This window comes from Chiroxiphia lanceolata, chromosome 2, assembly GCF_009829145.1.
Source record: "Chiroxiphia lanceolata isolate bChiLan1 chromosome 2, bChiLan1.pri, whole genome shotgun sequence".
Classification (NCBI taxonomy): Eukaryota; Metazoa; Chordata; class Aves; order Passeriformes; family Pipridae; genus Chiroxiphia; species Chiroxiphia lanceolata.
This window is the reverse complement of record NC_045638.1, coordinates 23,209,495-23,222,699: the sequence shown is the minus strand read 5'-3', so window position 1 is coordinate 23,222,699 and position 13,205 is coordinate 23,209,495. Positions and strand designations below refer to the sequence as shown.

At 37.7% G+C, this 13,205-nt stretch overlaps 1 non-coding gene across 1 annotated transcript; it reads left to right on the top strand.

The window, feature by feature from the left end:
- The first annotated feature begins 8,238 nt into the window (after nt 1-8,238).
- TRNAE-UUC lies at nt 8,239-8,310 on the top strand. The gene has a single exon. It is a non-coding gene; the product is annotated as a tRNA-Glu (tRNA).
- Nucleotides 8,311-13,205: the final 4,895 nt, after the last annotated feature.

Here is a 13,205-nt window from a genome sequence, read left to right as displayed (position 1 = left end):
CAGATCCAAGACCACGAAAACTTTAGTATCAGAATCTGAAAAGGCAGGGGGACAGAAGTTCATAATTCAAAATTAAAGAGAAGTTAGGGAGATCTAAATCTACCTTTAAAAATTTTCATTCTTTTTTAGACCTGGCAATATGCTTTCTGCAAAATAAATATAACTATTACAGGAGTTAGTAAAAGCATTTCCTTGACAGCAACTTTGAACCGACGCCAAACTGGAGTGGATGATATCCAGAAGAACATATATTTGAAAAGCGAGGAGTCTTATTCTCTGGACACTTCCAAAGATTAAAGAAAATACCATTTTTTGATACAGTATGTCAGTTGCAGATTACACAAGCAATACTGTCATGCTTAACTGCAGTTACTAATCTGCTAGAGACAGTAATTTCAATATCAAAAAAATGGAAATGTTTGGTCAGTTGCTAAACTTGGCACACCAGTTTACTGGCAGATTTTAGACAAACATGCTGTAAATTGATAGTGGCTTAAGATGAAAGTCAGAGTATGGAGTTAACAGTACGTAAATTGAAATTTCAGATGTCAGTCTCTGTATTGCCAATACTGGGATGTGGAAATGTTATTTATAAGAGGCATGCCAAGTATTCAAAATCTAGTTCTGTGAGGGTGATTCTAGCTTAAACTAGCTTAAACAAACACAAATTAGAGTGAAGATTTTAAGACATAGTTCTTTATCTATGAAAACTTACAGTCACACACAGAAATCTCATGGCAGAAGGTCAAAAGGGACAAATATTGAAGAAGAACACAGGAGTAGAAATAAAGCAGTTAAAGAACAGCTGATTGGAATGAAGGTTAAATTTCATCCTTTTTCCTCAGATGAGTGCTGGTACATCACTTTCTTTCTGATAAAAGTCACTCCAGTGACAGTTTTTCTACTATTAATGTATTTGGCCAAAGAGTTTAGAAAAAAGTTATAGCAGATAAAATTTCTGATTTTGAGAACATTCCTGTACACTTCCTCAGGGTTAAGGCATGTTCTGTTTTACTTCTTTTCTACTGAGTGTTTTAGGAAAGAAAACAGAAATTAAATTCATTTGTCAAAAAAATATACATGTAGGAAATAAACTGGAAACAGAAAATAATAGCTGAGTGAGAAAAAAGCGGGAACAGTTCCGTAGATATCACATGTATCTATGATGAAATTGGTCACTCACATACTGTAGATCTCTGTGAGGTTCACCTCTTCTAAATGGCTTCTAAAATACTACTTTAGAATCCAAATCTAATCCAAATCTTTCTCTGGTAGTGACAAAGTTTCTGAACCATGACCTGCAATAGCTATTCCGCAAGTTGTACCAACACATTCCATCTGCAGAACATTGGATATATCAGAAAAAGAAATAGCTGTAGGTTTATCTGATGGCTCTTTCCAGGTGACAGAGTTCAACCTGAAAAAAATCCAAGTTTTAAAAGTGAATAATTTAAAAAATAATAATAAAAAAACACATAAAAGAACTAGTGGAATTGAAAAACAATGAAAGACTTTACGGGGGGAAAAAAACCAGAATATGCATGCATTTACCTGTTGTAGGAAATTATATTGTCTGTGGAACTCTGCAACATGTAGTGAAGATATATATTTGTAGGCACTCAACTGAAAATTGCCTTCAAGGAAAACCATAATTAGATTAATTCTTTCCAAAGCTGTACTCAAGATATTTGCTCCTGTGTAGGAAAAAGAGGTTATTCCCCTATTTATTCATCCTTTTTTCAAGCAAGTAATTATTATAAATAATCTATTTAAATAGTAAATTAATTGTAATATAAGCACAAGATCTTGCTGAGCAGTGCTACATGTAGTCTGTCATGGGTTAAACTAATGTAAAATAAAAACGCTTTTATTAATTAAGGAGGCATAATTTAGAAATTGCAGGAGGCTGTCCATGATTCATGGGTAGAAATTAAGAGTATTAACTTCTAAAAAAATATTTTCAACAACTTTGACGTCTTTAAAGTCATTCTGCATAGTGTGGTTTTATATTCGTAATCATAATTCATGTTGCATAGCATTTCCTTACAGGATCTTTAATTCCAATACATATTCTTAAAAAACGCCACAGCATATCACAGTAACAAAACAAAAAATGTGTGAAGATTCTGTTAGAAAGGCAAATTCACTCTATTTTCCTGCTTTCACACAACAATGTGCAACAGGCATAGGTATAAAGACAGTATTAAACAGGTATATTCCCTGACTGTAATAAAGGATCTGTGTTTCAGCACATGGCAGCTATGGCAGAATCTGTTATATTAGCGTCTGATGCTAATCAATAGAAAAAACAAAAGTAATAGTGCATTTTCCCCAGTTATATCTATTGTAGAGTTGTGCTTGATTTAGTTTTGACTTATGCACAGGTATAGCATTACGATTTTTGGTCTTGTCTCAAAGGAATAGCTTTAGACAATTCACTTTCCATAGCATTCTTCATTTTCAGTTGGTCTGATATCACACAGCTTATATTAAGTATCCTTAAGAAACCTAGGATGAAGATTTATTTTCCACCATTTTTTTATATTGACTGCGGGCCATAGCTATGCTTATCACCAGTGCATTTCACGTTCACATCCCACAGGAGCTTCTTTCTCAAATGCACCAAGCCATTTATCTTCATTTTGTGGTTGAAATTTAATGTGACTTTGTCTCAGTTTGAAGAGACTGGAATGTTTGTTAAAGAGGATGAGTTATGAGACAGACCAAACTCCTCTCTCTCAGTAATTGTAAATTCAAAAATTAAGGGGCTTTAATTGAGGAAGTAAGGAAGAAAAGAAGAAATAACAACCCTTTATTAAAAGATATATGTATATTGGCAAGAACAGTAACAGAACATAAAAACAGCTAAACAATAGTCCTGTACCCAGAAGTTCCCTTCAAACAAAAGAAAAAGTCTGAGTACTTCTCTGTCCTCTAGCACAGTTCTAATCACGGTTGGCAGGGGGGGCTGTTGGATCGCTGGAGGTGTGGAGCCTGCAGTTCTCTCTCGTGGCCTGAAGGGGGTGCTGTTGGATCACTGGCGGTCGCCACGTGGAGAGAGGGGTCCGGGGGGTGCTCTCGGGTCACAGGAGAAGCTGAAAAAAGATGGGGGACCGACCCTTTCCCCAATGGAAGGAAGGGGAAAGGAAAGTAGCTCACCCCCAACAGGACTCACTGTTGTTCTCAGTTGATGGTGCCCCAAAAGCTCCTCCTTTTCTCCCAGCGAGCACAGAGACTCTCCGATGAAAACGCAGCAGGTCCGGGCTGGAGACAAAAGACAGCTCGCAGGCAAGTTGAGGCCAGCAGTCAGGGCTGACCAGGACGGGAAGCCAGAAAAACAGACCTCCAGGCCTTCTCTCCAAATGCACCGAACACAGACCCTGTCTCCGTCCCCGAAAGAGAACCCAGCAGTCTGAATCTCTCCCCTCTGAGCAGAACTAGCCACCTCCTCCCAAAACTCCTCCCCTCTCCCCCAAGCCTCTGATGGGCCAACAGAGAGGAATGCGGCCTGGGTAGCTAGTTCTTTTGTAAGGTTAATTAACTCTCTTCTCCCCTTCCATTCAAACTCCATCTTTCCTACAGTGGGGGGGCAGGGAAAAGAAAAATTCTCTTGAATTTCTAACCTATAACAGACTCTCTTGTCTGTGTGTAGTGGGCTTGCAACCTTCCCTGGGAGGGAAATGGAACTAGGATAGGTTACGTATGTATATTTTACCAATAAGTTATTCCATATTGTGTTATGTCAACTCAGATATAAAGAGACGAGAAGGAAAAAACTTCCTTCTTCTCTTCCGGGATGGTTGGATGGGATAGATGGCTGTTTTCAGAGGAGGAAAACACCTTTCACAGGGAAGTAGTCTTCATTGTTAGTTTTCCATGTGTCCTTATAGTTTTTTTTCTTTGTGTAAATATAAAACCATCTTTCTTAGCAGCCTTGGTTTTGCAGGATTTTTTGTTTTCCCTCTCCCTTCCCTCTTCTTTCTCCCTCTGGGGGAGTTGGACAGACTCTCGGTGGACACTGGGCGTTCAGCCAAAGTGCCAATAACACTGTGACCTTTAACACAGCTTGACAAAACTGGCTGTGAGGTAACTAGTACAACAAATCAGGAAGCCTTGGTATTTTATTAAAATAGGTCTATATTGCATTTAGAAGATGTGAAAAGAAGGGCAGTGGGGAAAAAGATAAAGAGAGGAAAATAATTTTTTTAATTACTTATTGTGGGGTTTTTTATTATTTTGAAAATTTAAACTATTTTTTTCCAATTTTCAGGTAGATCTTAATGTTTCAACTGTTCAGTTTTCCATGAGGTTTAAATTTGTTTAAGTCTGAAGGTGAAGTTTATTGATTTTGCAAAGTTTTCATGTCCATTTTGTCATTAGCCCATTTATATAAATCCTCTATTGCACATTTATACCTTTGTTACTGACCACAGAACTTGTTTTCATATTTCCTTTGTATTTCTTTTCTCTATTTCCACTTATTTCAAGGAATTAGTATATTCTTCTTCTCATTATTCACACGTTTGAATAATGAAAGTGGAACAGGATGATTGTCTTTATTTTTTTCAGTTATTTTATGGCTGCATTTTACACTTGCAATATTTTCTTATGAAACTACAGAAAATATTATTTGCTGGGTTTTCTCTCTGTTTCCTAGAAGATAAATCAGCTTATTACTCTTGTTCTGCTATCTGACATTATTTGTATTAAACTGATATTCCTGAGTACAATCACGCAACAGGACAGTGATGTCCCATTGTGGATCTAGGCCCACGTTCACACTCCATCTGCACAATATCATATCAATTCCTGACTGATCAAAAACCCACCATATTTTGAAATGTTATTGCACAGAATTTACTGTCCAGTCAGAAATGGCTCAGTGTAAATCTCAAAAATACTTTTTTTTTTTCATTTTGTGGGAGATATGTTTCTATAGAGTCATATTCTTTTTCATCATAGAACACTTCCATCAACGTTGTCTCCATACAATTCTAAACATCCACTGGTCAGATTATGTGACTAATACATCTGTTCTAGAACAAGCAGCAGTCACAAGTATCAAGGCCATGTTGCTGAGAACACAGCTGTGTTGGGCAGGGCACGTCTCCAGGATGAAGGACCACTGCCTCCCTAAGATCTTGCTTTATGGTGAACTTGCCACTGGCTGACGCAAGAGAGGAGCCCCGAAGAAAAGATACAAGGACTCCCTGAAACAACATCTCAGCCTTGGCCATATTGATCAACATAACTGGTCTACTCTGGCCTCAAATCGGGAGGCCTGGAGACACAGCATCTATAACGCTGCTGTTTCCTTTGAGAAAGCACGCAGGATCACTCTCGACGAGAAAGGACAATGCAGAAAGAATTGTGTCTTGCAGAATATACCATCTAAGGAGTCTTTCTGCTGTACCTTTTGCAATCGGACATGCCTATCTCCTATTGGCCTTATTAGCCACCAGCGTGCTTGTAACAAATGCGGATAGAGCCTTCCTAAATCTTCATTTGCGAAGCCCAGCCATGATGATGACTCTTTTTCATCATGACTTATACCATACATTTTAAGACCTGCAATTACTAACATACTCTCCATGGAATTTTGCAAACGCTCATTACTAATTCTTTAAGTCTGAAAAAAATGCCACTCTATACCGCACTTATTTTTCAATTTCATATTTTCTGACTTGCTGATTAATAAGCCTACAATAATGCTTGAAACAGTTAGGGTATTTTAGGAAATACATTTATTCAGAGTTGTTGTATTCCTCCAAGCTTTAAGAACGTAGTAAACTATTTATGACAGAAAGGTATTTTATATAAAATAAATGAAATATTTAACTGAAAAAGAAAAAAATTAAGAAAAAAGAAACAAAAAACCCAAACGAAAGCACACAGGAAAGATATATGATCAAGGTCTACAAAATGTAGGATATATATAGTTTTTCATCTACTGATAGCAAAGTATTCATTCATAATTATTGTTTGAATAAGCAAGTAATGTGTAACATTTCATTACCTTCATGCTGTGTATTAGAATATTAAGCTGCTTGCAGTGACTGGAAACTACCTAAGGCAGAAAAGCCTTCCCTCAGTGCCAGGAAAGGTATGTCCCTGTCCCATTCTGTCCTACTGGGACCCTGGGCACTTGCTGTACAGGACTTCTTTCAAAACCACTGACAATTTAGCTGACATGGAGTGCTTGGATTAGGCAGATAAGAGTCTATTCTGGTACACTGAGCAGTCTGTGGTCTTTTCTAGGAAGTGGTAGGCAGATGTCGACACTGTCGGGACTGAAACTGGCATCGATACAGGAACACCAGGACCTATCCATGTAGATGCTCCTCCACCACACTGGGAAAGAACCCCGTTCCAACACACTAGACAGGTGCTGAAAGAAATAAAATCTGCTTAAGTAATTTTGAAGTGCTCAAGTCTGGAACTGTGATTAAAAAACTGCATTAAGTGGCTGCTCTTAGGTTATATATTTAAATTGTATTCTCCATAACCATAAAGGTATGGAGAAGCCAAAGCAGGAAGAAGAACCTCAGTGCAAACTTGTGTGAACTGTGCAAACTTGGCTACTCCTACAGTTGTTAAAGTGGAACTACTATCCCCATGTCCACCTTTGAAACCTACCTGCAGAAGTCAGACAAATAAATTCGCCCTGAAATCTCTTTCAGCCTTCAGATTATTGCTTAACAGGGTAAAGAGCATGCAAGGGGAGGTTAGGGAAAAGTATTTTGGAACTGTGTAAAACTTCTAATGAGATGTTTCTAGGAATATTGCAGGAATACCATGGAATATTTCAGTGGAGAACCAAAGGCAGTAAAAGGAGGGATAAGAATGGGAAAGGTAAGGGGAAAGGACTAAAGTGGTTGATGGGGTGTGAGCTGGGATGGTCAATCCTTGTGCCCAGCCATGTCTACGCCAGCCAGTGCAACCTCTCTGGTCTCTTCTAGTTAAACTCCATCTTTGATGGTTTTCCTTCTCCGTGCCTGTGAGAGAGGGCTGAGCACCCACTCTTCCACAGAGCTGAGTCCACAGGACAGGGGCTGAGTGCTGACACCAGGAGTGTGTGTTTTTCCTTGGGTTACCTTAATTTTCAGTCTGCGTGCATGTGCACATGTCATGCATAAACAAACTTCAAGTAGGAGTAGCCAGCGCAAGAGTTACAGCTAAAGGGGAGACCAGAAGTCTGGAGACAAAGGATGTGGAGACCAAGGCTATGCAAGTCAGATTCTACAGAGACCATAGAACAGAGCTGCTACTTGAGGAATTGCAATCCTGAATCTCAGCTTCTGAGGAGACTGTAGGTCTGGAGCAGCTCCTGGAGACAGCTGTTTCTGTTTGTATATGTGTGACAAGAACAGCTGGAGTGGAGCTGCAACCTCAGGGGTTCACATATCTCTGGTGCCACCAACTGGGCAGATTGAGTGGTAGCTGCCGGGGGAGACCAGGTGTCCAAAGCTTTTTTTTATTCACATTGTGAATAAATATGAGCATGTTTTAGTCCAGGACTTCAATCCTGATCATCTGAAAAAAAGGAACTAGCTCAGACTGTCCATGCAATTCAGCTTTGTGTGAAGGTACTCGCATCCATATGTGCCAATCCATGTGACTGTGTGCACACGTAGGTTTGCGACCTGTGTGCATGCATATGTATGAACATATTTATTGGAAACACTATTCCCAATAAGCACATTATTTACTGGAAACTCATGCTGGTTGGACCTGGGGACACAAAGCCAAAACAGCCTCACAACTGCCAGGGAAAGCAGAAAGACTGAATTCAGTTGTTTGTGTTCTTTTCTATAGTCTGAGAAAATTCAAAGATGCTTCCTTCCCCTTCTTAGGTATACTACAATGACTGTTAGGTCTGTTGTAGTTGAGTAGTTGTGGAGGAAAAAACTATGGTCTACTCTGAAATCAGGTAGGGCATGCAAGTATGTGTCTCTGTGCTACAGATGTGATCAATGGGTAAACTAAAGGAAAAAAACCCATTCTTTATATAAAATAATTAACTAAAATTTACAGATTTAGAACTTTGCTCTGAAGAATGAATTCCAAAACTTTAGAGAAGTAATTTTACATGAGGTAACTCGGCAATTCATTGCTGTATATTCATAACAGAGTTACTTGATGAGCATAATAATGAGTTAATGCAACTCAAGTTGGAATGTTTCTCTATACTAAGAAAGAAATGTCTTTTGGTAATTTTTTTAGACTTCCTATGGGGGCCCCCTGGTGGTCTAGTGGTTAGGATGCGGCGCTTTCACCGCCGCGGCCCGGGTTCGATTCCCGGTCGGGGCACTCCCCCGGGCAGATGGAGCTCGTCAGCCATGTAAGGCCATCCATCTAAGAGAAGGTCACTCTAAACAAACCTACGTCCTGAGGACCTCACTGCCACTGTCCAAGCTTGCTTGGCCCCGGCAGATGAACCTTAGGATTAAAGGGTGGGCTCAGCTCAGCGCACACTGTGTCTCACCTAAAAAAAAAAAAAAAAAAAAAAAAAATCCACTGTGCAGGCTCGAAGGGTAAAAAGACCCTTCCCAAATCTTTGTTCGCGAAGACTGGCCATACTAGACTTCCTATATTCCTTTATAAAATTTCAATTTAAATGACAGTTTCCAACAACATGTTGTCAAGGCCTCTAGATAGGAAAAAAAGAATCTATTACCCATGCACAGCACCATAGCAACTTTATCAAATATTTATGTGATTGCTAGTAATCATATGACTTCTGGTATACACGAGTAACATCTCAAGTGACTCACTGAATTACAAAGTCTCATGGTTTAATCCCAGGTAGCAGCCAAGCTCCATGCAATGCTCGCTCACCGCCGCACCAGCGAGATCAGGGAGAAAATCAGAAGGATAAAAGCTAGAAAACTTGTGGGTTGGGAAAAGACAGTTTAACAGGGAAAGCAAAAACCACTCACACAAGCAATGCAAAACAAGGAATTAAGTCATGTGGGTAGGCAGATGCTGAGGAACAGGAATCCGAATGGGAACACTTCCAGGCATGGAGGGACGTTTATGGGGCCTGAAGACATCACATTTTATGGACTTGCATGGTTATACCCAGTTCTGAATACTGTTTAATGTATTCCCCCCATTTCATTGTATTAGTCCCACTTGTTTGTATAAACCAGGATTTGCCCGGGCTTGCCCAGGTTGTTTTCCCGCTAAAAGTTGTTTACTCCCTTGCTCTCCCTAGCTTTCTTGCTCATCCCACACTGATTGGTTATGAAGTGCCGCAGTGCAGAGTGAGTCCCCATCGGTCCCTAGTTCCCAACTCCTCCCAAGTTCCTCCCTCCTTTTATATGTCCTCCTATTCCATAATACCTTGAGATGTCCATCTCATGCTCCGCCCCAGTTGCCAAGCCTCCCCCAACCAAACCCTATATAAGTCCCTGCTCTACCCTAATAAAGTGGCCATTGCACCCCGACCTCCTACCTTGTTGGACTCTTTTGTGCAGTGATGCAATCCTATTCCCTATCCCACCAGACTGTGGCAGGCAGATGTTCAGCCATCTCTGGGAGAAAAGTAACACGTAACAGTTACTTGGGAAGACAACCTTCACTCCAAATGTCCCTCCTCTTTCTCCTTCTTCCTCCTACTTTATATCATGAGCATGATGTCATATGGCCTGGAATATCCCTTTGACCAGTTTGGGTGACCTGTCCTGACTATGCCTCCTCCCAACCTCCCATGCATCCCCAACATCTTTGCCATTGTGGTAGTACGAAAAGCAGAAAAGGCCTTGGCTCTGCATAAGCCCTTCTCAGAAATAACAAAAGTATGTCTATTCTCATCATTGTGTTTGGCACAAATATAAAACATAGCCCCATAACAGCCACTGTGAAAAAAATTAACCATATTCTAGCCAAATCCGGCATACAGAGTTAATGAAAACATTGTCATTCTGTAGCTCAATTATGCACCATTAGAGCTATTTTTCCTTTCTAATTATCTCTTTGGAGCTGTGTGTCTTATAAATCTGATCTGATACGATACAGTTTACAAAATAAAACTAGTTATCCTCTTCATATCCGAATTAAATTAAAGAGTTACTCTGCAAGAAAGAAATAAGGAATGAAGAAGAAACAAAATTATGAAACTTAACTAAATATTGCTTTCAACACTCTGGTTATTATGATAAACTATTTTTTAATTCCAGTAAGTACAAACCAATAAACAAATCTTCAGAAGACAGTATTGAACAAAATTATGAAATCTGTTTTCTCTCTGCGAGTTAGTTCAAGCTTTAAATATAAATCAAAATCAATGATTACTCCACGTAAATTACTTCAAGAGCAGAGCTTGAGATTTCCAATCATCTTTTTTAATGCTGTCAAAACTTTCCCAAAGTCATACCAGGTACTAAACTCACAGAGCAGGGTTCAATGTTGTCTCTGTTATATAAAAAAAAATGCAAATATCAGGATTTAGTCCTTAATCCTGCAACATGGTGACTGTTTTAGTGGAAATTCTGTCTGCTTGAAGGTGTTTAATAAGTCCAAAAATACCACACTAGTTTTCTCACTGTGTATCACAATGGTTTCTAGTATTTCTATTATTTTCCTGAAACAGAGCAGGGACTAATCTATTATTTTAGTCTATTCTGTAAAGTTAGATGCTGTGAAACTATTCTCTCATGGAAATAAAGTCTAACAAGCTATCCCTGTTTGTGACGTTCTGCCATGGTCCAAGGGGGGAGGGGAATGGGGCCGTGACACAGCACAGATGGGTCAAGAGTCAAGATAGAGATGCAAATGTAATGCTTTATTGAGGTGTGCTGGGGTTTTATGAGTTCAGGCAGGGAAAGTGCTAGAACATGGGGTGGAGCATGAGACAGACAATGAGGGGAACAAATCGGGGTAGGGACACAGGCAAAGGGGGAGGAACGGGGGAGGAACCGGGGAAGGAAAGGGCAAATGGTAACTGCCTCCTCTCTGCAGCTTCTTCAGCCTATCAGAGAGGGAAGCAGGGAAGCAGGCATGCCTGGGCATGCCCGGGAAATACAAATATAGGGGCAACATACAGTGTGTGTATTTAAAACCACATAATAACTGTAAAATCCATATAATAAAGTCCTGTCAATTGCTTTATGACTTTTTCCACTCCTGAAACTGCTCCCATCCTGAATCTTGCTCCTTCACAACATTTACTGTTGTAAAGTAAAATAGAAAATTTGTGTTCAAGTTTACTTAGAACAAGCAATATACATTGATAAATAAGTGAATATTTTAAATCAATTAAATAATTCTCATTTTAACCACACATTTTTATTCTTGGAATTTAGGCGGATTTTGAATCTAATTCATCTAGACTATATATTTCTTTCCTATAGATGCATATATATCTTTTGTACACTATGTCTAAACAGTACCTTTGAAATAAATATTTCTAAATTTAATTTTGAATTGTTTTATGAGATCACCAAACAAAATATTTTAGACTTCTTATATTTAGATTTAATCTAATCTTCCAGAAATATATTTATAGGTGATACTTAAAAAATGCATCTGTTCCAAAACCAGCAAACAGCTGTATAACATTATTCATTTTTTCTAATGTCTCTCATAAAAATAACAATGAATGCCATTTATAAACATAAGTTTTAAAATTATACAGGCTTTGTGAAAGAACAATAACTTAATCATTTAAATATGAAACTGAACCATATTTAATTGAATTTATTTAATTTCTTAATCAAATGCACAAAGATTTTCAAAATTATGAGGTAAAACTAAAGTCCTTTAAAGATTAAATTCAAGAATGCAGTTTGCCAGTTCATGCAACACAATAACTGTGTGATACTGTCATAATAAATCTGATAATATGGTAGCATTGTTCTTCTTATTGTTGTCATTAATAAGTAATGCCTTTCAAAAATATCATAAATAATTTTCTTTATAACTGTGTTGACAAGCAGCTGAAAAATAAGAAATTTTCTTAAGCTGAAAAATCACCCATGCTTTAGACTGATACAGGATATTGTCCTTAACCTAATATCCCAAATGATGGCATGATAACACTACTTTTGATATGCATTGTCTAAGTATATATGTGAGAGAAGCCTTATCATTTAAGAGACAAATGAATCAAAGATTACAAAGACAGAGATTGCTATGTATAAATGTGACATACAAATGTTCCACTCATGCACAACATTAAGCAGAGCAAAACACTAGATCTTCCCTTTTTGGTTGTGTGGGTTTTTTTGGTTCTTTTAATAATTTCAGGAATTCTGGTTTAGCATACCATGCTAGATTACTTGGACAATTTAAAAGAATGTGGTAAATACAAATGAAAATTTAACCCAAATCAAATTCTATTATATGTGAGTTATAGGAATTATAGGTAGGTTAGCACTTCACAAATAATGTTCCCATAAATTCTAATTCAAACTCTTCCTCAGTACTTTAATGAAAAATGCAGCTCTCCACTTTCATATATTATATCAATTTAATGAAATCCAATATCATATGTTATATCAATTTAATTGATAATATATCAATATATCAATTTAATTGCAAGTACTCCACTTGGAAAGTATAAGTATGATATTTTGTTGTTTTAATGCTTTTGAATTGATAATTCATCAGGCACTAAATGAGCTGATAAATGCTGTGCACAATGTTTTTAGTTTTCTATACACTAATTAGGAACAAGAAATCCTCCCCTAAAATATGGCTTTCAAAAGGCTTGAAAGGAATAATTTTAGAAGTGATGTATAATTTATTTTCTCGATGAACCTGAATGGCTGTTTTTACAAATGCTTTTCTAAGATTAAACAGTGAAATCTACAGTATGATTCAGCTGTGAGAATTTCACCAATCTTTGTAAATATTTCAGTCATACAGCAATCTGTTATTTCAACTAGAATTTTCCATTAGGTTGATTGTCCTCTGACAACAGCAATCAGTAATATTCAGCTTTATCTTTTGAATTAATAAATGCTTGTGTTTCTCTTGGTATTACAACGGCCATATAAACCCTGTTTTCACATGATTCTAAATGAATTTTGGCTGAATAATTTTCAATTCAATCAGTGATACTTCAAGCTAATAATATAAAACATTAAGAAAATCAGTCACTATGCTTCTAGTTAAGGTGATATTGTATCCTAACAGATTTTTGTTAATTAAAAAAAAATCATAACAGTAAAATTTATTTTGGTCAGCTAGTAAACTTTATT